General features: G+C 41.2%; 1 long non-coding RNA gene across 1 annotated transcript; it reads right to left on the bottom strand.

The window, feature by feature from the left end:
- Positions 1-3,622: 3,622 nt before the first annotated feature.
- On the bottom strand, positions 3,623-5,669 carry LOC140035957 (uncharacterized). Its single transcript, XR_011839852.1, has 3 exons — positions 5,592-5,669; positions 4,461-4,524; positions 3,623-3,642 (listed from the first exon to the last, which is right to left on the bottom strand). It is a non-coding gene; the product is annotated as an uncharacterized lncRNA (long non-coding RNA).
- Positions 5,670-25,442: the final 19,773 nt, after the last annotated feature.

Genomic DNA, 25,442 nt, shown 5'->3' with positions numbered 1-25,442 from the left:
TGAAATTTATATTGTAATTCATTTGAGGACTTTAGTGAACGACTGAGTCCCGGCGAGAGCCGGGCAGGCGGCCCGTCGAACCCTCTGGTTCGCCTTAGGGGGAAGTGGGGCCGTCACAGGTGGTATCAGAGCTTAGGCTTCAGATCTCTGTAGTGTTTCCTAGGCTTGAAGTTTAGGATGCCAGACTGTGGGTTTGGTTTGTAATATTAGTGATTCTTGCGGGATGTCTTGACTTGATTGGTACAAGAGGGAATGTCGAGAACGACATTCTTTTAAGGAGGGGAGATTGTGACGCCCCGAAAAAAATGAGTTTGAGAACCCGGAAATTTTCTAATTTTCTAGGGTTTATTTTTTTAACGCCCGCCTTTTCAACATTTTCTTGATTAGAAAAATTCCCCAGATAAATTTTAAGAGCAAAAATAGTTTTAAAATGATTTTTCTAGTATCGGTTAGTTGTTGAGAAATTAAAAGCGTATTTTGGACGTGGGACCCGCAAGTGCGGTAAATGCATTATATTTTTGACAACTTGTTGGAATTTTGTATTGAGTGATATTATTTTACAAGGTGTTAAGATATTTGTCTTGGAGAGACAAGAAGATAATCTCAAGCTTAAAGGGTGACAAGTGTCACCTTGTTATTGAAGGTTGGACTTTGACATTTAACCATCTTACTACCTTTACCAAATAAGTACCAAATTGATCCAAAATTACCTTCATTCTTCATCATCTTGGCTGAGCTTCACAAGGAGAAAAGAAAGGAAAGCTTTCATCTTACTTCTTCATTTCTTGCTCAAATCAAACAATTTAACCGATTAAACTTGGATTTCCTCCATAAAACCTCTTAGTTTAGTGGTATTAAGGTTGGTTGTGAAGTGGTTTGGAAGACCAAGGTGCTAAGTTGCTTCCTTTCTTGAGTTGGTAAGGTGAGTAGCTAAGGAACCTCCCTTTTCTTCTCAATCATGTTTAATTAGTGGCTTATGTGAGTTAAAGAGATGGTTTGATGGATTATATCTTGATTTTGGTTGAATTGGTGAAGTTTTATAATTATTGAGGATTTTTCTGTTTTCATATGGATATGATTATGGGGTCATGTATGATGATTGGAAATGATGTTTAAGGACTCTATGAGGTGCAAAAAGTGATTAGTTGCAACCAATTTCTGTTTTGGACCAAAAATTGAAAAGTGAGGGTTTTGTGATGAACATTCTGTCCGAATTTTTAGGTCCTAGATAGAGACCGAATTGGCCTTTGCTTAAAACATGAAAGTTGTAGGGAATGACATTTTAGAGGTGTCTACAAAATTTCAGGTCAATCGGAGTAGCGTAGAGTGAGAAAGTCAAAATTACTATTGCTGTTCTGGTTTACCCGAAATTGGGATTTGCGACTGTAATTGGTTGTTTTGTCTGGAATTGCTTCCGAATTGGATGTTGAGGCCTTCTGATGAAATTTATCCTTGTTTCTTAGCTTTCAGCTGGTTTTGGAATTTCTGGATTTGGACTTGGAGAGCCTGAGTTATGACGTTTCCGCTAGAATGCGTTCTGTGAATCCATTTTTGTGATTTTGATGTAGTATCTTGCATTTTTGACCTGGTTACACTCGAAACTGGGTTGAGTGACCTTCTGCAATATTGAAGCCCTATCTCTTAGCTTCGAAATGGTGTATCTTGCACTTTCATCCGACAATCGTAGTGCCTTTGGTACCATTACCGCAAAAGGATGTCAAAAGCTATTTTTCTGGTTTTGAGCTTAACCTTCATTTCCGAACTTTTCCCGAGCTTGACTTGTAGTAGTACTACTTGGAGCTTGCTGAATGACTATTGGATGAACTTGTTGTTGGGTGTGTACCTTTGGGACTGGCTGAGGAAATCATGAAGCCATGATGGCTGGAAAAGTAAGCAAATTTAGGGGAAGTGCTGTCCGAACTTTTAAAGGACTTGTTTGCATTGAGTTTGTGATCTAAGACTTGGATTTGAGCAAGGCAATGATATATGATGGATGGTTTCTGAGCCATGGAGGTGAGTGACCTCAAACTATTTCTAAAGTTATTTATGAACCGTTTTTTTTGCATTATTTACCTTTAAACTATTTCCAATGTTACTTTTGAACTGTTTTCTTGCATATCATGCGTGCTTGCATATGAGTGTTCCTTGTTTGATATATCACTTGATTTATTGGCTTGTTATTATTGATTGATAATATGTTAAGTGCTTTTAATGATTGTTAAAACGAGTTTTCTAAGCGAGTGTGTACTTTATCGCACTCGACCTAAATAAATATGAAATTTTCAATGATTAATGATTAAATGCTAGTTGCGCATGAATGTAAGCCGTTTGGCTGAATTGGGCCCTGCCCGTCGTTACCGATCGACTCGAGCCAGAAGCGGACTCGGTCGGGCGATATGGTGACCCTGGGTGAATTTGGTATACTCGAGTATTACCTTGTAATCCGGCTACGTCCGGATGGGTGGAGTCCGGCTACGTCCGGATGGGTGGAGACCGGCCAACGTCCGGAAAAAAAAAAGATGAACGAATAAAAAGATGAACGAGAGATTATTTATAAAAAGTGAACGTATCCTTTTCATGAATGTTACTATTGCTTTCCATTGTACATGTTTCTTGAATTATTGATACTCCATATTTAATGTTTTGTAAATGCTGTAATCGTTTCTGGACTTATCATTTGATTTATGACATCATTGAAAAGAAATATTGTTAAACCGATTTGATTACTGATTTTCTGGTTATTCGCTGAGCTTCTAGCTCACCCCAAAAATATTTTATTCCCCTCCACAGGGCTCCAGGCGAAGGCAGGACTTGTTGTGCTTATTCACGTGAATGGATGGCCTATATCTTGTACTGTTTTGGATTTGGAATCATTTGATGTATAGTTGGGAATTAGTTTCCGCTGCATTTGTGACATGTAATTATTGGAGACTTGGATGTATATTTGTGGACCATTTGATGTATATTTGAGATTTATATTGTAATTCATTTGAGGACTTTAGTGAACGACTGAGTCCTGGCGAGAGCCGGGCAGGCGGCCCGCCGAACCCTCTGGTTCGCCTTAGAGGGAGGTGGGGCCGTCACATAGCGGATAGCAAGGAAATAGGCAGCAATGGAATACAAGAAAGGAAGGAAACCCTAGCTTTCCTAGAGTGTAAGCGTGGTTTCCTAAAGTAGGTGAGAGAGAATATAGGAGGGTTTCCTAGAATAGATGAGAAAATGTAGGATAACTTCCTAAAGTGGATGAGAAAATATAGGGAAGTGTCCAAGTGAACAAGAGTTATCCAACTGTGTTGTGACAGCCCCACCTCTCCCTACGGCGAACCCTAGGGTATCAGCGGACTGCCTGCCCAACTCTCGCCGGGACTCAGTCGATCAAAGAACTAGCAACTCAAAATAACTGGGAAAAATAGCTTCAAATTAAATCATACGACCCTAATAACACATAACTATCAATCAACTTTCAAAACTTAATACGGCAAGCTAAGAGTCACACTTACCATTCCATACTACGAATTACATGACATAAGTCAACTTATAGACTCAAGCTTACAAAAGTAAAAGTAAAGTCATCTTAACAAAAGTTACAAGTTCAAGCAAAACAAAGCTAAGAAAGCTCTTGACCGTTAGTCCATCCCCGATCTGTTAAGGAAAACAAAGGGAGTGGGGTGAGCTAAAGCTCAGTGAGGTTCCAAGTAAAGCAAGTAAACACATAGCCAAATTAAGGCATAGAATAATTCAAATAAATACCGTATGATACAATAACAATTAACCACAATTCAATTCAAGGATACGGGTGGCTTTCAAAAGCCAAAATCCCCTTGAGCTTGATCATAAATGTCTTCGTTGACACTCCGTCAACACTTGTATACACAGAATATTAAGTCCGTAAAACACCACTTTCACCTGCCTCCGTCCACCAATCAACCCCCCACCGGGCCCGCACTTCATAAACAGTAGTTAGGTAATACTCGAGTATACCAGGAATCCGAGTTCCAATGCTCAAGGATTCCAATGAAACAGTATCAAGCCGAGGATTTTATCACTGGTGGTGCTGGACAACACAACAAACAAGCACAACGGCTATGCTTCACCAGGAACCTCCAAGCAAGATTCAATTTCCAGTGAACAATAAACAGTCCTCAAGGTTTATCGGCCTTCTCGACCAAGCCCTTGCTGGCTCGACACAACCGACTCACCTATGAGGTTGGGTACCCAAACAGTACCAGTAGTTGAAGGGATATCACCCTAACAACTCATTCATAGTCACAATTAAAATTTCACATCACAGTGTAACAATATATATAGCCTCAGTGGAAATCAAGGAAGGTCGAGTGCGATAAAGTACACACTCGCTTCCAACTTTAATTAAAACAGTGTTTGGCTCAGTCAATAGCACATCAAGGTTTTCACATATACAAGTATCCCACATAACAAGTAGCAGGTCGTGGAACACTCACCTGTCAATCAAAAGAAGCAATCGATGTCAAACGTCTTAGTTACGGTCACCTTCGTTTCCCAAACCTAGGGCAACGAGCGAAATCGTTAACAATTAGATTCATGCCCCACTAGGTTAGGCTTAATAAGAGACCAAGTGAGTAGTCTAAGCTACTTAATCCGTCATGCAAACAAGGTCCAAACCATGGTAAAAGTTCATGAGAAAACAGGTTTAGTAGGTGCATGAAAGTTTGGCAAAAGAAAAGTTCCAATTATGCTTAAGGATTTCTTCTCGGGTTGCACAGTCATGCCCTGGCAGTCTTAGGAAAACGGTCATAACTCATTGTAGAAAAGTCGAAATTAGGTGCCGTCAGTGGCGTTGGAAACTAGACTCGAAGGGATTTCCAACGGTACCAAGATCACACTGTGGTTCATATCCTATCAACAACAGTAATTCAGACAAAGTGGCTGTTTTTCCAACCCTGGATCAATATTAATCCTATACCAAACTACTCTAGTTCTAGGGCTAACTTCATTAGTTTTGATTCAAATTCACCCAATTCACTCCTCAAGTGATCATATATAAGGATTCAAGTCACTTAGAATCAATGGAGTTTACAATATAACATACAACATGATTTAAGGTAGCCATAATGATCCCATAACCACAAGAATCCTAAAACAGTCTACTAATGGTTCAAAATCACCACTTTACTTGCTTCAACTCCATTCCAACTTGCTCATAGGCTTAACCAATAGTTAACCTAGTTTATTAGGCTTGATGAGGACAAAATTTAACAGCAAAATTGAGGGAAAATCCCTCCTACAAGAACCGGCCAGCCTAGACAAAGCAACCAGCCTACACTTTTCAACATTTGTTCAATCTTCACCCTTACATGTTTTCTACTCAATCATCATATCAAGTGGTAGTTCTAGCTCAAAAGAGGTTTAAAACATAATAATACCTCATAAACAAACATGAATAAGAATCAAACATTTCATCAAACACTTGGTATACATACTAAGAAACCTAGCTACTACTTGTTTACTTCAAGAAACTAACTCAACATCTCAACCAAACAACTTATATGTTTGCTATTAACAATTCAAGTGCATGATCTATCATCAAAAACCAAGATTTAAAGGACATATACCTCTCTTATAGTGAGCTTGCACCACCAAAATCACTTCACCAAAGTAAGTCTTCAAGCTTGGATCAAACACTTGGAGTTAGAGAAACTCTCTTACTAACTCAAATCTTTCTCTTTTGATTGTTGTTCTTGATTTGCTATGGTAAGAAAACAAGATTATGTAGCTCACTCTCTCTCTCTCTTGAAGCCAGAAATTCGGCCAACACAAGAAAAGAAAAGGCCTTGGCTAGTTTAAATAATCTTCTAATCTTGGTTCCAACAAGATACTTGGCTAGGATTTTGCCACATGTCCACTTACTTGTCCAACTCTCTCTTAATCTTTGACTAATGGTGTCTTAACCTTTCCAAATGCACCAATCATTCTTTAACACCTCTAACTAATCTTTCCAAATGCACCAATAAGATTTTAACACCTCTAACTAACCTTTCCAAATGCACCAATAATATTTTAACACCTTTAACTAATCTTTCCAAGTATACCAATCATATTTTAGCACCTATAATCCTACATGTAAGATTTCTACGACTAATATAAAGACACTTGGTAAAATGTAAGTGGTGCATTAATTAAAATTATCTTAAAAAAAATGTTTTACTACAAGTAAAAGGAATAAGGTGTAATGCATGAAAATTATTATAACACCTAGAAAAGCTAATGTAATGGTATATAATATGTGATTTAAATCCTAGAATAAGGCAATTAATTTGGGGAATTTGTACTTTAAAAATGAGGGTTCTCACATGTGTACTTAGTTTCCTAAATGAATTTGGAAATCAAGTTGGCTTTGGAAACTCCAAAACAGGTTTGGTTTCTTTCCTCCCTCAACTGAAAATTTCCAGAATTCTTTCCCCCTTAAAACCCTTCCCCAAGTCGGCTACACCCTTATAAAACTCTCTCCCTCACTGCCGCAACTTGCTCCAAGCAATTCGGCCCCCTTCACACTTCAAGGAACAAGACAATTCGGCCCCCTCTCTCTTTGCAAGGCAAGGCAGCTTTGGTTCTTGTTTCAAGATAATGTGAGCAATGTCACTCAAGGATCCCCCAAGAGACTTCCTCAAGAAGCTCCCAAGAAATTTACTCCTAAACCAAGAAAGCCCCGTATGGATGCAAGAACGTACAAGAAACTTTTTATTCGAAAGGAGGTGCAAGTTTTCAAGGATCAAGATAATCAAGAACTCCAAGAACCTCAAAGGGTGGTACAAGTGATCAAGGCTCAAGGTGATCAAGATTTTCAAGAAGAGGTAGGCCAAAACTTTTGAGTTCCTTTCCTTTTCCTTGGTGTAATTTTCTGGTTTTGGTACCCCAAGATGTAACAAATCTGAGTTGGCAATAAACGAACCAAGTTTTCCTCTTTCTTGTTCGGCCCTTCTTTGTTTGGCTTGTTCCACCCGAATGGCTTTCTTCTTTTTTTCATTTCTGTTTTTTTTTCTTTCTTTCTTATATCAAACGAATATCACGACTTGGCCGAACTGGAATAAAATTCCAGAAATAAGGCCAGCCCTCAACACGCAAAAACACACAACCCAACTTCCTCAAACTAGCAAAATTTCTTCAAGACTTCCAAGAATTTCAAGATAGTAATCAAGAATTTCAAGAAACCTTAAGACCTTGTAGTTCCTCTTCAAGATTCCAACGCCAAACAAGTTTAGCCACAAAATCAGTTTTAGGAAGCTACGCAAACAACTTAGATGCACAATTGAACACTTGGACAGATTTGACAACCAAAAGGCAAACCCTAGCCGCGCAAGTCCCCTAGCCGCACAAAACCCTAGCCGCGGGTTTTTTTTTTTTTTTTTTGTAGTTTCGGCTATGACTAGATGCTGGGCAGAATTGATGCAACAAGAGTACAAAACCTGGGCAGATTAGAGCTAGCAACAATAACGCACACCTGTGGGCAAAATTGGGGTGTACAACAAACAAGTTCGCAACTCACAATACCAACCAAGTGACGGACAGATTTGTAGCACTACTTGGACAGAAATTTTTCCACCAAGTTATGGCACAAATCAAGGTCAGATTGGTGACAATCTACGACCAGAATCTGGTGCAACACCAAACACAAACGGCGAACAGAAAACTAAACCGAAGGCAACAAGCACAAGGCACGTGCGAGCAGATTTCCTTTTTTTTTTTGACACAAGAAACACTTAACCAAACAAGAATTTGTTGACACACAAGAATACGGACAGAATTGAACACAAAGTCACAACTGAATTGACGTAACAAGACACAAAAATTGCAGACAAATTTTTTTTTTTTTTGGTTTTTGACAAACGACGCAACAAGGATATAGCTACTCGAACAGAATTTTGTAACAAAGGCAGTAGAATCAAATAAGAAAAAGAAAACTAAGACAAAGCTACGGATATAACAGAAGATACCTCAACCAAAGCTCTGAAGCCAACTAATACGTTCCTCGATCAATTCGTTTCGAGACATGTAGCACGTTTGCTCAAGGATCTAGCGAGGTTGTCCTACATTTGGATTGCGGGACTTTAAATCAACACGGACGGCATGCTTTGATTTAAAGCGGTAGAACGACACTCCGATGAAGGTGAATACTTCAAGGGAATAGGTCGGCTGAACAATCAAGGACAGGATGCAAGATTGCTCAAGAATCCTTGCCAAAGCAAGTTAAGGACTTGATTTCTCTCTTAGGAAGAAAACGAAAATACTAAGAATTTTATTCATAAAACTTGTGTGTTTAATCTTACAAAGCTAGCCTATTTATAGGCTAAAGGTAACAAAAAAAACCCTAAAGAAACCCTAAGAGGGGAGTCGGCCATCTTGACTCCAAGATAGGCCCGCCCATGCCTTCTACTAAGCAACTAATCCAACTGAATAAGTAATAAAGACTAAGGTCCTATTCGGTCGACGCACAAGGAGGCCTACTTGATTCTTCATGGGCTTGGATCAAGGTGTAAGTTACTTGATTGTCTCTTTCTAAGCCTTCAATATTTCTATGGGCTCTATGTTGGTCTTGGACAACTCGAACGAGGGCTTGGAGGGATTCTTTGAAGAGCTTGGCCCGTGCACGTGTGACTGGGCCCAATGGGACTCAGACTGGGTCATTGTGTGGGCCCTGATCCATGCACACATCATGACTACTCTAATGGATAGGTCGGTAGAACAATCTAAGACAAGATGCAAGATTGCTCACAACCCTTGCCAAAGCAAGTAAAAGGCTCGAATTCTCTCTAAGAAGAATCGAAAATAATCAAAAGTTTTATTGATAAAACGTCTACCCTTAATGCTAACAAAGCAAGCCTTTATATAGGCAATCTAACGAAACCCTAATGCTAGTAAAAAGGAAATAAGTGTTCGGCCAGGCCTTGGACAAGGTGGGCCGAATCCATGACTCAACAGGCCCTACAATTAGTAACTAATCCAAACAATAACTTGACGGCTCAAGACTAAAAAGGCCCAATAGTTGGCCGACTCCCTTTAATTGGAAAAACTACTTGACTAACGTTTGGGCTAGAGCCCAAACTAACAACTATCACTTGGCTCCTCGTGGGCTTGGATCAATGTGTAGGTAACTTGATTAACATCCTTCAAGCCTTCAAGGTCCTGCCACTCATGCACACATCAAGTCCTCCACACTCATGTTGCCTTGAGTGAGGGTTTGAAGTTTGGAGTGGAGATCGCAGTTGTAGTAGCTAGGAACAAATCTCTTGCGCATCAATGCCTTGAGTTCTCACCAAGTTCAAACTCGTGGTTCTCCCATTCTCCTTCTATGGGTCCTCACTTGATCCCATCAAACTAGGGCATAGTCAATGAATTCAACGGTAGCAACTTTCACCTTTTGTTCCTCGCTACAGTCATAACAGTTGAAGACCATTTCGATGCGGCCTTTCCATTCCAAGTAAGCCTCAGGGTCACTTTGCCCTTGAACGCGGGAACTTGAATTTTAAGTCCCTTGAATTTGTTCTTAGGTGTGTCCCTCTTAGGCCTTTCGGCTCTTTCGTTATCCTCACTAGCCGAGTAGCCTTCACTATTTGCCTCTTTGGTGCCATGGTTACTCCGGTTGTGAGAGCGGGAGCGAGAGCCTCTCATGAGACTCTTGGATAGCTCATCAAAACGAGTGTTCAACTCCTCCATTTGTTGCTCATTAATGCGTCTGAGTTCGTTTTTCATGGCCGCGAACATCAAAGAGTAGTCATTGGTTAGTGGAGCTTGCTCCATGTCTCTCTCTCAGTCCTGCAAAGGGTTAGTGAATAAGAAAATAGAGCAAATAGAACCTTAATTCACTCCCTTAGTGTATCACTCACTCTCGTATTTGGCACCCAAAATCACTCTAATGATCTTACCAAATACCTTTACCTGTTGGATTAGGTAGTTGAGAAATGCCACTCAAGTCCAATAATTGTCACCAACTTTTTCCACAAGAGTAACCAAGAAGGTAAGACACAAATGTGGGTGAAAATGAAGTAGGAATGGGCAAATTTGGAGATGTAAAATGAGAACACGAAGGAAGGAATTCCTAGCTTCCTAAAGTGTAGGAGTGGGTTCTTAAAATGTCGGAGAGTATTCCTAAAATGTAGGAGAGAATGTAGGAGAGTAGCCAAGTGAAAACAAAGGAGTTATCCAAGTGTTTTACTTAGTTTCCTAAATTGATTTGGAAAACAAGTTAGTTTTGGAAACCATTTAGAAAATCTTTTCTTGAACAACTTTGATTAGCTTCCAAATCCCAACCCAAGTCGAGTTTCCTTAGCAAATTTCGGTCCTCCCCCTAAAACCTCTTCCCAAGTCGGTGGAGATGGCTTATTAAAGTGTGAGGCCCCAGTTCGTTCTACGTTGATATATTCATTAATTGGGCGGTAACGTTTGGTTTTGGGAGTATTTTGAAAACCCTAAGTAGGGATTAAGATTTAAACCCTAAGTTCCGGTTAAGATTGAAAACCCGTTTTTTCTACATTTTCTTTATTAGAAAATTCCCCAGATAATTTTTATGAGTAAATATAGTTTTTAGATGATTTTTCTAGTATTGGTTAGATTTTGAGAAAATTAAGAACGTATATCGGACGTGGGACCCACTAGTGCGAAAAGTTCGGAAAAATTCGGCCAATTAGGTTAAATTCCGGATACTGTGTAAAATTTATCGGGTGTTAAGAGATAAGTAGAGAGTGAGATATGATTGATGTGAGAGAGAAAAGAAAGGATAGGAATGCATTAATGGTGGTGACAAGTGTCACCATTTCATTGGAGAAGACTTAAGAATTACTATTCACTTTCTTGACTTTTTTGACCAAAAGATTAAATATCCAAAAATTGCTCAAAAATCACCATTTTCTTCCTTGTGTTGGCCGGCCCTTTCTCTCTCAAAGAAGAAGGAAATTCTTCAACTTTCAAGCTTCCAATTGGACCAAAATCCACCAAATCAAGAGTTTAAGTTAGTTTTACTCCATACAATCTTTCCTTTTGGTGATATTGGTTGGTTTATTGAAGTTTTTTGGAAGAGCTAAGGTGTCCATCATCTTCCTCTCTCTTGTTATTAGGTGAGTGATGCTTCAACCTTTCCCCTATACTTAATGATGGTTTTTTTGTGCTTAATGGTGGCTTGAGTGATGGAATATATGATTTATTTCTTGATTTGAAGAGTTTTGGTGAAGTTTTTATTTTATTGGGAATTTTTCTGGTTTAATATGAATGGGATGTTGTGGCCTTGTATGATGAATGGTAATGGACTATAATGACTCTAGTGGGTGTGAATTGTGGATAAATGCAACCAATTATGGATTTGGATTGGAAAATGAAAAGCTAGGGTTCATAAAACCCCAATTCTGTCCGGTTTTGGATCATAGGGTTAGAAGCCGAATTTGACTTTGCTCAAAACATGAAAGTTGTAGGTATTGATGTGTTTGAGGTGCCTGTAAATTTTCAGGTCATTTGGATTGATGTAGAATGAGATATGACGAAATTACTGTAGCTATTCGGCTTTGGACAGAATGCGAACACTGTACTGGTAATTGGCCATTTTGACTGGAATTGGTTTGGATTTGGATGTTGGTGTCTTCTGATGAAATGTAGCTGGACGTCTTAGCTACCATATGCCTTTGGAATTTCGGCATTTGGACTTGTATAGACTAAGTTATAGTCATTACAGTTTTATGTGATTTGCAAACCTGTTTTGGTAATTCTGGATTTGTATTTTGCATATTTGACCTAGTTGTGCTAGGATTTGGACTGCGTAGCCTTCTACATTGTTGTACTCCTGTTTCGTAGCTTCGAAACGGTGGGTCTTACACCCCCATCCGATAACCGTAGTGAATTTGGTGCCATTACCGCATATTGAGGTCAAATACGGTTTGTGATTCTGGTACGTTTTTGGAAAGTTTATGGCTGGAACTTTGGCTTCACATTTGACTGAGTTACAAGCTGTTTGGGCTTCCGACCAAAACACCAAACTTATAGCCCTATATCAGAGCTTTCTAACGCCCTTGGAATTTCATGAATCGGATTTATAAAACCTGAGATATAGCCGAGCAAACAAGGCCTGCCCGTGAAAATGACCAGAAATCTGTTTTGGTCCTGATGACCAATTTCCGTTCCGAATTTGGATTGCCGACCTTCATGAAAGTTGTTCCATTTGGAATGAACTATCTAACTGCCAATTTTCAGCTCTTTTGACCATGTGTAGCATAGAAAACAGTTAGCACTCAAAACTGACCATTTGTGCATTGGCCAGATTTCGTAAGTGATTGTGTTTGGTTCATTTGGGACTGAAGCCTCCAGTTTCAGTTCTGGATGTCTTCATAACAGTTGTTGTTCATCCTTTAAGCTTCGATTTGGCATCTCATCCGCCTTAATCCGATATTCGTAGCTCAACTTATGGGTGAACTAGAAATGAGTATCAAATCTGCCGTTTCCGTTTCCGTCTGTCATATTTACGTGCGCACGTGTTGTTTTGCCGTTTTGCTTGTTTTGGGCATGTTAGTGGCCGTTTGTGATAAAATCTTCTATTTCAGACAGCGGTGAGCTAGGCGGAGCCGGTGGGGCCCACTACTAGCGAACGCGCGAAGCGATTTTGCTTTCGTACTACTTTTGGTATTTTGAGTAAGTATTCAGGCCGGTTTGGTGTGTTTTCTTTGCTATGTGTTTGAGATATGTGAAAAGGGCACTTAGGCGAGGGTGTACTTTATCGCACTCGACCTAAACCCTAATTTGAATGTATAATTGTACTTGACATATGTATATGAACCTTTTGGAACCAAAACCCTTGAGCTTGTGGCTCGGGGCGACTTTCGAATAAAGTTTGTGAAGTTTGTGAGTTTGGGGCGAACTCTTGACCTGGTTGGACTATTCGAGCCGGTTAGGGCTTGGTCGAAGGCAGTCTAACTTAGTCTGAGGTCACCAAGTTTGTAGGTTCATGTTATGAACCAATTTTGTGAATCCGGTTCACCGAGAAGGTGACCAAGTTTGTGACCCGAGCTTGTGACTCAAGCTCAAGTTTGTGATTTCGTTCGCCCGGGCAAGTTTGTGAGGTGACTGGCCAGTGAGGGTGATAAGGTGTCGGTGGGTGTACAAGTGAAGTTCTACGGACTATTATTTGCAGTCGACGGAGTGTCGGCAGGAGATCACGCATGGCACATGAGTTGGCTTTGGAGCCACCTGTATCCTTATTATGTGATGTTACTTTTCTGCTTTTGCTTTACTCTTATTGTGTAACTGTTACGTGAAATTTATGCTTTCGCCCCTGTTTACTTACTAAGCATATAGCTTACCCCATTCCTTTTGTTTTCCTTAGCAGGGGCCGACGCGGGGACTTTTGGCTCGTATACTAGTATAGTTAGATTGGCTTGTAATAGTTGAACAGTTAGGATGTTTGTTTTTGCTTTGGTGGTTTGACTCGATACTTTTGGAGAATGTAATTATAACTCTTTGGGGGTTGTATATATTGTATTTAGTGCTCTTTCGAACTTTAAGTTTTGAGTCCTGGCGCGAGCTAGGCAGGCGGCCCGCCGATACCCTTGGGTTCGCCCTTGGGAGAAGTGGGGTCGTCACAGTTGGTATCAGAGCTTAGGCTTCAAATTCCTGTAGTGTATCCTAGGCTTGAAGTTTAGGATGCCGGACTGTGGGATTCGATTTGATTTGAATGTTAAGCAATTGAGGGATAAAACCCAAAGCCTGCTTTGCGTGGTCTCCGCGCGGAGTGTGCTTGGGCTGAGTGGTGAATGGGTATGAAGGATTAAGTGCTCGTTCGAGCATAAGCTATGAACCCTGAAGTGTTATAGGTCTTCAATCATTCTCATGATATCTAAGGACCATAGATAGGTATGTCGGGTAGGAAGTTCGATTTGTAGATGGTTTACTCTTGGGACTGGCCAGCTCGAGATGTGAACTATCTTATTTCGGATTCTTGTGCTCGAATACTCCAGAATTGAGGCGATGCAAGCTACTAGGTACTTGAGACTTGTATTTTGGAAACATGAACAGGCTTTGTCTGACTAGAATGAGCACAAAAGGTCAATGGACATCTAGTTTGGATAGTAAGGGACGTGAGAGATCAGACGGGCTGATACTGGGACGACTTCACCTTTTCCTTTTGGTTCGCCCGTGTATTACGACCACCTGACGTTAGTATATGTGTTTGTGTACATGGTTATCTGTCCAACTTGATATGTATTTGTATACTTGCTTGTCCGTTTTTTGATATGGCGTGTTATGTGCGATATGTTATTTGTGTAATTGGTATGTTGGATTTTGTTATTGTAGTCAATTTACTGCATTCATTCATTAAAGTACCTTTTTGGAAAGAAAAGAGAGAGAAGGGAAAACTATGTATATATATATGTATATATGTGGAAGGAGGACATAGTCGCGGACATGGTCATGGCTGTGGAACAAAACGAGGCCGAGAGTTAAGAGAAGAAAGGGAGGAAACAATAGCTGAACAAAACATGGACCGAGAATGCCACTTGTGTCCAAGAATTGATTATGACCCATTGTTTTGCCCGACAGGCTACCATCTGAGTTCCAGTAATTTTGTGAGATGGCACATTGGGTTGAGATGTATAAGGAAATTGCGGTTCTTCGAGACGAAATAGAAGTCCAAAAGAAACTAGTCGCATATTGGGAAGGGCGATGGAAGCACGAGTATTCAGAGAAAATTGAGCTCTTGCACAAGAACTTAGAGCTAAAAAGGAAATACGAAGGGATTTCCGGGGAGGCCTTAGCAATGGCACAGAGCACTACTTCTATGGGGGTTCCAGAGAAAACTCAAAGGACAGAAATATCAAGGCCGCAAGTGAAGACCTTCCATGCAAAGAAAAGGAGCGCATCTCTTGAGAATCAAAGGCCAGAACCGAGTAAGCGAGGTAGGTCATCTGCTAAGAAGGGTCGTGGAGCGGGTGGTGTGACAATTTGTGGTTATTGTAGAAAATCCAATCACATTGAAGTGAATTGTTGGAGAAAGGGGAGGAGATGTCTGCGCTGTGGGAACGCCAAGCACCAAATTGCTAATTGCCCGGGTTTATTGCACGAAAAGAAAGGAACTCAGCAACTAACCCAGACCGACCCTGGACCGTCAACTAGAGAAGGGACTGGAATGAAGAGCCTCGTTTCTTTTAAGACCGTGGAAGGTACAGGCTACTGGTTACTTTAGATTTGATAGATTCCGTTCATAGAAATTTCGAGGACGAAATTGTCCTAAGTGGGGGAGATTGTGAGGCCCCAGTTCGTTCTACGTTGATATATTCATTAATTGGGCGGTAACGTTTGGTTTTGGGAGTATTTCGAAAACCCTAAGTAGGGATTAAGATTTAAACCCTAAGTTCCGGTTAAGATTGAAAACCCGTTTTTTCTACATTTTCTTTATTAGAAAATTCCCCAAATAATTTTTATGAGTAAATATAGTTTTTAGATGATTTTTCTAGTATTGATTAGATTTTGAGAAAATTAAGAACGTATATCGGACGTGGGACCCACTAGTGCGAAAAGTTCGGAAAAATTCGGCCAATTAGGTTAAATTCCGGATACTGTGTAAAATTTATCGGGTGTTAAGAGATAAGTAGAGAGTGAGATATGATTGATGTGAGAGAGAAAAGAAAGGATAGGAATGCATTAATGGTGGTGACAAGTGTCACCATTTCATTGGAGAAGACTTAAGAATTACTATTCACTTTCTTGATTTTTTTGACCAAAAGATTAAATATCCAAAAATTGCTCAAAAATCACCATTTTCTTCCTTGTGTTGGCCGGCCCTTTCTGTGACGACCCCACTTCTCCCAAGGGCGGACCCAAGGGTATCGGCGGGCCGCCTGCCTAGCTCGCGCTAGGACTCAAAACTTAAAATTCGAAAGAGCACTAAATACAATATATACAATCCAAAAGTTATATTTACATCTTCAAAAGTCTCGAGTCACACCACTCTAATATACTACAACCACAACCAGCAGAAGATAGACCCTAAGAAGGGTCCTTATACAAACCACCAAAACAAAAACAAACATCCTAACTGTCCAACTATTACAAACAAACTTAACTACACTAGTGTAAGTGCCAAAATCCCCGCGTCGGCCCCTGCTAAGGAAAACAAAAGGAATGGGGTAAGCTAAAAGCTTAGTAAGTAAACAGGGGCGAAAGCATAAATTCACGTAACAACAATTACACCATAAGAGTAATGCAAAAGCAGAAAGAACAACATCATATAATAAGGATACGGGTGGCTCCAAAGCCAATTCATTTGCCATGTATGATCTCCTGCTGACACTCCGTCGACCGCAAATAATAGTCCGTAGAACTTTACTTGTACACCCACCGACACCTTATCACCCTCACTGGCCAGTCACCTCACAAACTTGCTCGGGCGAACGAAATCACAAACTTGAGCTTGAGTCACAAGCTCGGGTCACAAACTTGGTCACCTTCTCGGTGAACCGGATTCACAAAATTGGTTCATAACATGAACCTACAAACTTGGTGACCTCAGACCAAGTTGGACTGATTTCGACCAAGCCCTAACCAGCTCGAATAGTCCAAACAGGTCTTAGATCGGGCCCACGAACTCACAAACTTCACAAACTTTACTCGAAAGTCGCCCCGAGCCACAAGCTCAAGGGTTTTGGTTCCAAAAGGTTCATATACATATGCCAAGTACAATTATACATTCAAATTAGGGTTTAGGTCGAGTGCGATAAAGTACACCCTCGCCTAAGTACCCTTTTCACATATCTCAAACACGTAGCAAAGAAAACACATCAAACTGGCCTGAATACTTATCCAAAATACCGAAAGTAGTACTAAAGCAAAATCGCTTCGCGCGTTCGCTAGTAGTGGGCCCCACCGGCTCCGCCTAGCTCACCGCTGTCTGAAATAGAAGATTTTATCACATTATCATCACAAACGGCCACTAACATGCCCAAAACAAGCAAAACGGCAAAATTGGCACGCGCAAGTGCGGAAACGGCAAAAAGGGGCACACGCGCACGCGCGGAACGGCAAACGGGACGGCCAAATCTGCCATCTCAAACCGTTTTGGTCAAATGTTAGGCTAGGAATATCGGATCAAGGTGAACGAGACACCGTTTCGAAGCTATGAGGAAGGCCTACAATTCTCATGAAGACACCTTAAACTGGATCCGAATCAAAACAAGTTGAAATCATGGAAAACGGTACCAGAGGTTTGCACTTTGAATGACAGACAGGGTCTGTTTACTAGACCATAACTTCTAGCTCACAAGTCCAAATCAGGAAATTCCAAAGGCATTAGAAATCTGAGACATAAGGCTAAAACTTTGATGTTTTAGCCAAGATCGGAATCCACTCAGAATAGAACGAAAATCGAGTGCCAAAATACCCGTCAGAACTGTCCAAATACAAGGCAGTTCTGACGATCGATATTGTTTTGATCATAACAGGAGCTACGGAACTCAGATTTCGACGCACTTTATACCGTTTTGAAGCTGAGACCAAGATCTAAATTTCTTATGAAGAAGTCGACACCCAGATCGAATGGGATCAATACGGAAAAACCCACGGTCCGAAACTGAAATTCAAAACGTACACAAACGAACGTTCACCTTGCATCACTTGTATCACTTGTAATCAAACCCAAAACATGGACTATTTAACATCTTAAACAAGAATAAAAGGATCAAAGCCATAGATCAGATTTTATACCTCAAAAAGAAGGCTTGCAAGAGTGATCCTCCACTATTTCTTGAAGTTTTTGGTTCCCTTAGCTTCCCAAGCTTCCAAACTTACAATCAATCGGTTTAGAATTCGATTTTAGCACTTGGTTGGTGTAAATCAAGAAGGAATTTGTTTTCTCTTGCTCTCCCTTTATCCCTCTCTTGCTCAGCCAAGATGAAGAATAAAATGAAGGAGATTAAGCTAAGTTTGTCTTATAAGAAGGTAGAAAGATAAGACTTAATTCTAACCACAAGTTTGGCCAACACTTGGCTCAACCTCAACCACACAATTTTCTCTTTCTTTCCTTGCATTTTGGGCCACATATTTTGGTCAATAAGTAATCATGAGAGGGAAGATATTTTGCTCAATTAGTGATAAGCTTGTATGGCAAGAAAGTGGTGGTCAAGTGGTGGTTAAATCGGTAGTACCCGGTACACGTCGGGTCGCACTGTTTTTCCTTAAATCCCCCGTACTAGGATTTTTACTTCCTATTCACCAACTTTATATCATTGCTCCTAATCACATATTATTTCTCACTTAAAAGTCACTCTTAAGCACCAAATTTGATCCTTACTCGGTACCGGATAATTATACTGCGGTTACACGAAAAATCCGATTTCATCTTGAATTGAAAACGAATAGGAAAACCCTAATTTCCTATGGTCATTGGCACTTTTCTAGGGTGATTGAACCATGAATAACATGAAATAATAATTTTCAAATAAAAGGGAATTTTTGAGAAATATGTAAGGATTTTGCGAGTCCTCACAGAATCCACTCAGAATAGAACGAAAATCGAGTGCCAAAATACCCGTCAGAACTGTCCAAATACAAGGCAGTTCTGACGATCGATATTGTTTTGATCATAACAGGAGCTACGGAACTCGGATTTCGACGCACTTTATACCGTTTCGAAGCTGAGACCAAGATATAAATTTCTTATGAAGAAGTCGACACCCAGATCGAATGGGATCAATACGGAAAAACCCACGGTCCGAAACTGAAATTCAAAACGTACACAAACGAACGTCTAAAACAGGCCTGATGGTTTTGTCCATAACTCAGGATACACTAATCTGTTTGACCTGAAATTTTACAAGTAGATTCAGGACCTAAGAGGCTACAATGTTGAAGAAGGCCACTCAGTCCAGTTCCTAGCTTAACTAGGTCAAAAATGCCAAATACTATACCAGAATTACCAAAACAGGTTTGCAAATCGCACAAAACTGTAATTACTATAACGCGGTCTATACAAGTCCAAATGCCGAAATTCCAAAGGCATATGATAGCTAAGACATCCAGCTACATTTCATCATAACACACCAACAACTAAATCCAAACCAATTCCAGTCAAAATGGCCAATTACCAGTACAGTTTTCGCATTCTGTCCAAAGCAGAACAGCTACAGTAATTTCGTCATAACTCATTGTACATTAATCCAAATGACCTGAAATTGTACAGACACCTCAAACACATCAATACCTACAATTTTCATGTTTTGAGCAAAGTCAAATTCGGCCTCTAACCCTATGATCCAAAACCGGACAGAATTAGGGATTTTCAAACCCTAACTTGCTAATTTATCTTCCAAACCAGAAATTTGCTGCAATTAACTACCATTCACACCAACTAGCTTCATTCCCAATCATTTCCAATCATCATACATAGCCACATCATAGTAATCATATGCAACCAGCAAAAATCCCAAATAAATAGAAAACTTCATCAATCTTAACCAAAATCAAGAAATAGTCCACAAAATCACACTTATAACAACCACAAGTCATTTATTAAGCATCTTTAGATAGAAGAGAGGGGTTCCATAGTCACTTACCTTAGAACCAAAGAAGAGAGACCACTTAGCACCTTAAGCTTCCAACCAACTTCACCACACAACTCACTATCACTCACTTAATGGATTTTATGGAGGAACTTGAAGATTAATCGGTTTAGTTGAGAGATTGGGCAAGATTGAAGACAAGATTGTGGAGAGTTTCTTTTCTCTTTTTGCTTGGAGAAGGTCGGCCAAAGAGAGGGAAGAAATGGTGATTTTTTGTGAAATTTTTAGATATTTAACCAATTTTGGTCAAAAGTCAAAAACATGAATAGTAAATCAACTTGTAAGAGTTAATCTTGTGGTGACACTTGTCACCTTATTTAATGCATCTCTATCACTTTCTTTTCCTCTCACATCAATCAAATTTCACTCTCTACTTATCTCTTAACACCCGATAAATTTCACACAGTATCCGGAATTTAACCTAATTGGCCGAATTTCTCCGAACTTTCCGCCCTAGTGGGTCCCACGTCCGATATACGTTCTCAATTTCTCAAAAACCAACTAATACTAGAAAATCATCTAAAAACTCTATTTACTCAATAAAAATTATCTGGGGAATTTTCTAATAAAGAAAAAGTAGAAAAACGGGTTTTCAATCTTAACCGGAACTTAGGGTTTAAATCTTAATTCCTACTTAAGGTTGTCGAAATACTCCCAAAACCAAACGTTACCGCCCAAATAATGAATATATCAACATAGAACGAACTGGGGCCTCAGAATCTCCCCCACTTAGGACAATTTCGTCCTCGAAATTAATTCGTTGGTCAATGCGTACCTTCAAAACCTGCCGAAGGGTCAATCGCCTCCTGTTGACCCATTGCATACACTCTTGCTGGCCCTTTAGGTCGATTGTCCTCTGCGTTTGACGGCTTAGTTGTGGTCCCTTCAGTCGGTGGCTTAAATCCTTCCTTTTTCATCTTAGGGCATAGGGCAATCAGGTGTTCGGTGCTGCCACATTTGAAGCATTTCCGTACCGAACTATTTTTCCAGCAATTTTCATCAGTGTGATTGCCCCCACAGAAACCACAGGTTGGCTTAGTGGCCGTACTTGCCCCTCCACGCTGGGCACTCCTCTGGAGCTCTCGTACTATTTGACCTTGCCCAAAGCTAGTCAGATTTCTTGTAGGTCGTGGACCATCTGTGCCTTTACTTGTTTTAGCAGGTGGCTCGTTTCGCGAACTCTGTCCAACCGAGGAATCGTTCGAGCTGGGTTGCCTTCTTTTCCGGTCATGAAAAGCTTTAACCTGTCCCCTGGCAGTCTCAATCCGTTGTGCTTTTTCAAGCGCTTGGCTAAACGTGTCCAACTGAGCAGCTGCTAGCGATTCCTGGATTTCCACATTTAAACCTTGAACGAATCGACGGATTCGTTTATGCTCCGTTAACACCAGCTCTGGGGCAAAGCGAGAAAGTTTAGTGAACTGGGTTTCGTACTCGGCCACGCTAGATGCACCTTGACGCAGGCGGATAAAATCATCTTCCCGTTTCTCTTGCACGATGGGCGGCAAATACTTCTCATTAAATTCTCGGGTAAAATTGATCCAGGTCCAGGGGGTTCGTTCACGCTCCCATTTAGTTTTAATCACGTTCCACCAGGCTCGAGCGGCTCCTTCAAACTGGAACACAGCAAAAGATATCTGCCGTTCTTCCGAATACCTAAGCGCGGCAAATATATTCAGCATACGGTCCATCCAGGTTTCTGCTAAATCAGGATTAGGTCCTCCTATGAACTTGGGAGGTGCAAACTTTTGGAACCGTTCTAAGGCACGGTCCTCGCCCTCATGACTATGTCCCGGATTATGTCCAGGGTTTCCAACAGCATTCCCATGGCCTTGAGCCTGTTGGTCAATCATACGCTCCATCAAGTCAGCCATTCGCTGGATGGCTGTAGCTACTTGGTCTGGTTCTTGTTCATGTTCCATTTCAGGGCCTCGTCCTCGCCCTCTACCTCCACCTCGAGTACCGGAGGCCATCTAGTGTACAAGTCTATAATTCGGAACAATACGTATACTTATTATCCAAACTATGAGCAAAAGAAGAGACACAAAACTTACGCACAAAAGGCACACAAAAGATAAGTTCAACATTCTATTCAAATATATACACGTATTTACAAAGTCACACCAAAAGATTTACACATTACCCGACCTCCAGTCGGTACAAAACCCAATATACACGAGCACTCCGGCTCCAAAAATCTAGTTAGTTGGCCACGTAACAAAAGGAATTAGCCGAACTAGTTCTAACAAAAGTAACCCGCCTAACAGTCAAAAGTACAAAAGCGGCCCTATGCGTCACCCCTAGGACCCAGGTTCCCAACGGAACCTAACGTATCCACCTCATCCATCATCTCCAGACCGGTGGCTCGTGGCGGAGCCTCAGCGGCTAAATCTAGTAAGAGCTCGCAGTCAACAGACATACTCCGAGCCCTGTCCCTCAGCTGCCTCTTCATAGCGAAGAGGTGCTGGTGTGTGTCCTGAAGCTGACGGTGCAAAGCATCCGTCCTCTCCCTCTCCTCTCGGAGACCCCGCTCCAAGTATCCCATGCGCCTCGCCTGCTCACGGCCAACCGCTCTAGCCTCGTCGAGCTGCACCCTCAGAGTCTCGACCGTCCTGTCGAGGTAATAACGCTCATCATCCAATGCTATGACTACCTCATCGGGATAGCCATACGTATACCAACACGCGCAGGGTCGGCGCGACACCTGGCCGAAGGGGGAGTACAAAGTGTAAGGCTCTCCCAGCCTCTGCCTATAACGGATCGCCCGCTTACGCAGCGCTCGATCCTCTGGGCCCCTCCTACTCGGAGGTCTCGGTCCCACACCACTGGGTCCCGCATCACTCGAACCGCCCGGATACATACCTACAAAACATTAAGTCGTCAGTCAACCGGCATTTCAGCTTATAAGGTATCATTCAACTTAAAAGAATCAGATATGCCTAGTGCCTATCACGTATGTCCCACAATTGCCCAAGTCCTCTAACCTAGGCGCTCTGATACCAACTGTGACGACCCCACTTCTCCCAAGGGCGGACCCAAGGGTATCGGCGGGCCGCCTGCCTAGCTCGCGCCAGGACTCAAAACTTAAAATTCGAAAGAGCACTAAATACAATATATACAATCCAAAAGTTATATTTACATCTTCAAAAGTCTCGAGTCACACCACTCTAATATACTACAACCACAACCAGCAGAAGATAGACCCTAAGAAGGGTCCTTATACAAACCACCAAAACAAAAACAAACATCCTAACTGTCCAACTATTACAAACAAACTTAACTACACTAGTGTAAGTGCAAAAATCCCCGCGTCGGCCCCTGCTAAGGAAAACAAAAGGAATGGGGTAAGCTAAAAGCTTAGTAAGTAAACAGGGGCGAAAGCATAAATTCACGTAGCAACAATTACACCATAAGAGTAAAGCAAAAGCAGAAAGAACAACATCATATAATAAGGATACGGGTGGCTCCAAAGCCAATTCATTTGCCATGTATGATCTCCTGCCGACACTCCGTCGACCGCAAATAATAGTCCGTAGAACTTCACTTGTACACCTACCGACACCTTATCACCCTCACTGGCCAGTCACCTCACAAATTTGCCCGGGCGAACGAAATCACAAACTTGAGCTTGAGTCACAAGCTCGGGTCACAAACTTGGTCACCTTCTCGGTGAACCGGATTCACAAAATTGGTTCATAACATGAACCTACAAACTTGGTGACCTCAGACCAAGTTGGACTGACTTCGACCAAGCCCTAACCAGCTCGAATAGTCCAAACAGGTCTTAGATCGGGCCCACGAACTCACAAACTTCACAAACTTCACAAACTTTACTCGAAAGTCGCCCCGAGCCACAAGCTCAAGGGTTTTGGTTCCAAAAGGTTCATATACATATGCCAAGTACAATTATACATTCAAATTAGGGTTTAGGTCGAGTGCGATAAAGTACACCCTCGCCTAAGTACCCTTTTCACATATCTCAAACACATAGCAAAGAAAACACATCAAACTGGCCTGAATACTTACCCAAAATACCGAAAGTAGTACTAAAGCAAAATCGCTTCGCGCGTTCGCTAGTAGTGGGCCCCACCGGCTCCGCCTAGCTCACCGCTGTCTGAAATAGAAGATTTTATCACATTATCATCACAAACGGCCACTAACATGCCCAAAACAAGCAAAACGGCAAAATTGGCACGCGCAAGTGCGGAAACGGCAAAAAGGGGCACACGCGCACGCGCGGAACGGCAAACGGGACGGCCAAATCTGCCATCTCAAACCGTTTTGGTCAAATGTTAGGCTAGAAATATCGGATCAAGGTGAACGGGACACCGTTTCGAAGCTATGAGGAAGGCCTACAATTCTCATGAAGACACCTTAAACTGGATCCGAATCAAAACAAGTTGAAATCATGGAAAACGGTACCAGAGGTTTGCACTTTGAATGACAGACAGGGTCTGTTTACTAGACCATAACTTCTAGCTCACAAGTACAAATCAGGAAATTCCAAAGGCATTAGAAAGCTGAGACATAAGGCTAAAACTTTGATGTTTTAGCCAAGATCGGAATCTGTGACGGCCCCACTTCCCCCTAGGGCGTACCCCAGGGTTCAGCGGGTCGCCTGCCCAGCTCTCGCCAGGACTCACTCACTATGGAACTCGAATCATGTATATACATCCATAGACAATAGATGCTCAAGTAAAAGATAAGAAACTTCTACACACCAGAAGTCTTCAAAGTTTTTACCATTCAAGTACAACCATCGAATATACAAAGGTTCTCATTCCTCATACAACCAGCCCATGCCAAGCACTAGGGCGAGAACCATTACAAGGCCAAAGAACTAGATCAACTAGACTATACAGAACGCTCGTCCTTGCTCGCCTTCCCCTGCTAAGGAAAACAATTGACGTGGTATGAGCTAAAAAGCCCAGTGAGGTTCTATATATATAAACAAGTAATTAAACAAGGAACATTAGTCATGTAATAACATTTAATCCAGAAAACATGTTCAATATAAAGCAATGATAATACATTCATTAAAAGGATACAGGCTCACGAGGAGCTATTTGTTTGTTCGTTCGTTCCCCTGACATTTCCCCTTATTCCTCCAATCGTTTGAAAATACATTTTTTTGTAAGTAGAATCCCTCGTTCATCCTTTTGTTCGTTCATCCCCTTTTCCGGACGTTGACCGGACTCCACCCATCCGACCATTGGCCGGACTCCACCCATCCGGACGTAGCCGGACTACAAGATAATACTCGAGTATACCAAATTCACCCAGGGTCACCATATCGCCCGACCGAGTCCGCTTCTGGCTCGAGTCGATCGGTAACGAAGGGCAGGGCCCAATTCAGCCAAAAGGCTTACATCATGCGCAACTAATGTTTCCATCATTAAATCATTGAAAATTTCATATTTATTTAGGTCGAGTGCGATAAAGTACACACTCACCTAGAAAAAGTTCATTTTAGAAATCATAGAAAACAAGTAACATTTAATCAAATAGTCACAAATAATCACATAGACCCAACAATCCACATAGTCATAGAAACAAAACGTATATAGAACACTCACCTACATATGAAAAACAACGGCAAAATATCTTTCCGGATATTATCTTTAATCACCGAGAAAACCTAAGATTAAACGAAAAGAGTATTACAGCTCATTTATCACAACCAATTAGGTGCAATCAAAGAGGCTCGACGAATGATGAGTAGAACGTAATAAAAGACTTTAAAGTGGAACGAGGACATTTGGACCCGTGGACAAAAATAACTAGGGTTTCATAGACCACACATAAAACCAAACTCAAAAGGGTTATAAAATTTTCTAATGGAAACACTTGAACTAAAGACAAGTCAAAATCCAACTAGATAGA

The sequence above is a fragment of the Coffea arabica genome, chromosome 2c, assembly GCF_036785885.1.
Source record: "Coffea arabica cultivar ET-39 chromosome 2c, Coffea Arabica ET-39 HiFi, whole genome shotgun sequence".
In the NCBI taxonomy this organism is placed as follows: domain Eukaryota; kingdom Viridiplantae; phylum Streptophyta; class Magnoliopsida; order Gentianales; family Rubiaceae; genus Coffea; species Coffea arabica.
The sequence above is the reverse complement of the archived record's forward strand: the minus strand, read 5'-3'. Positions and strand labels throughout refer to the sequence as shown.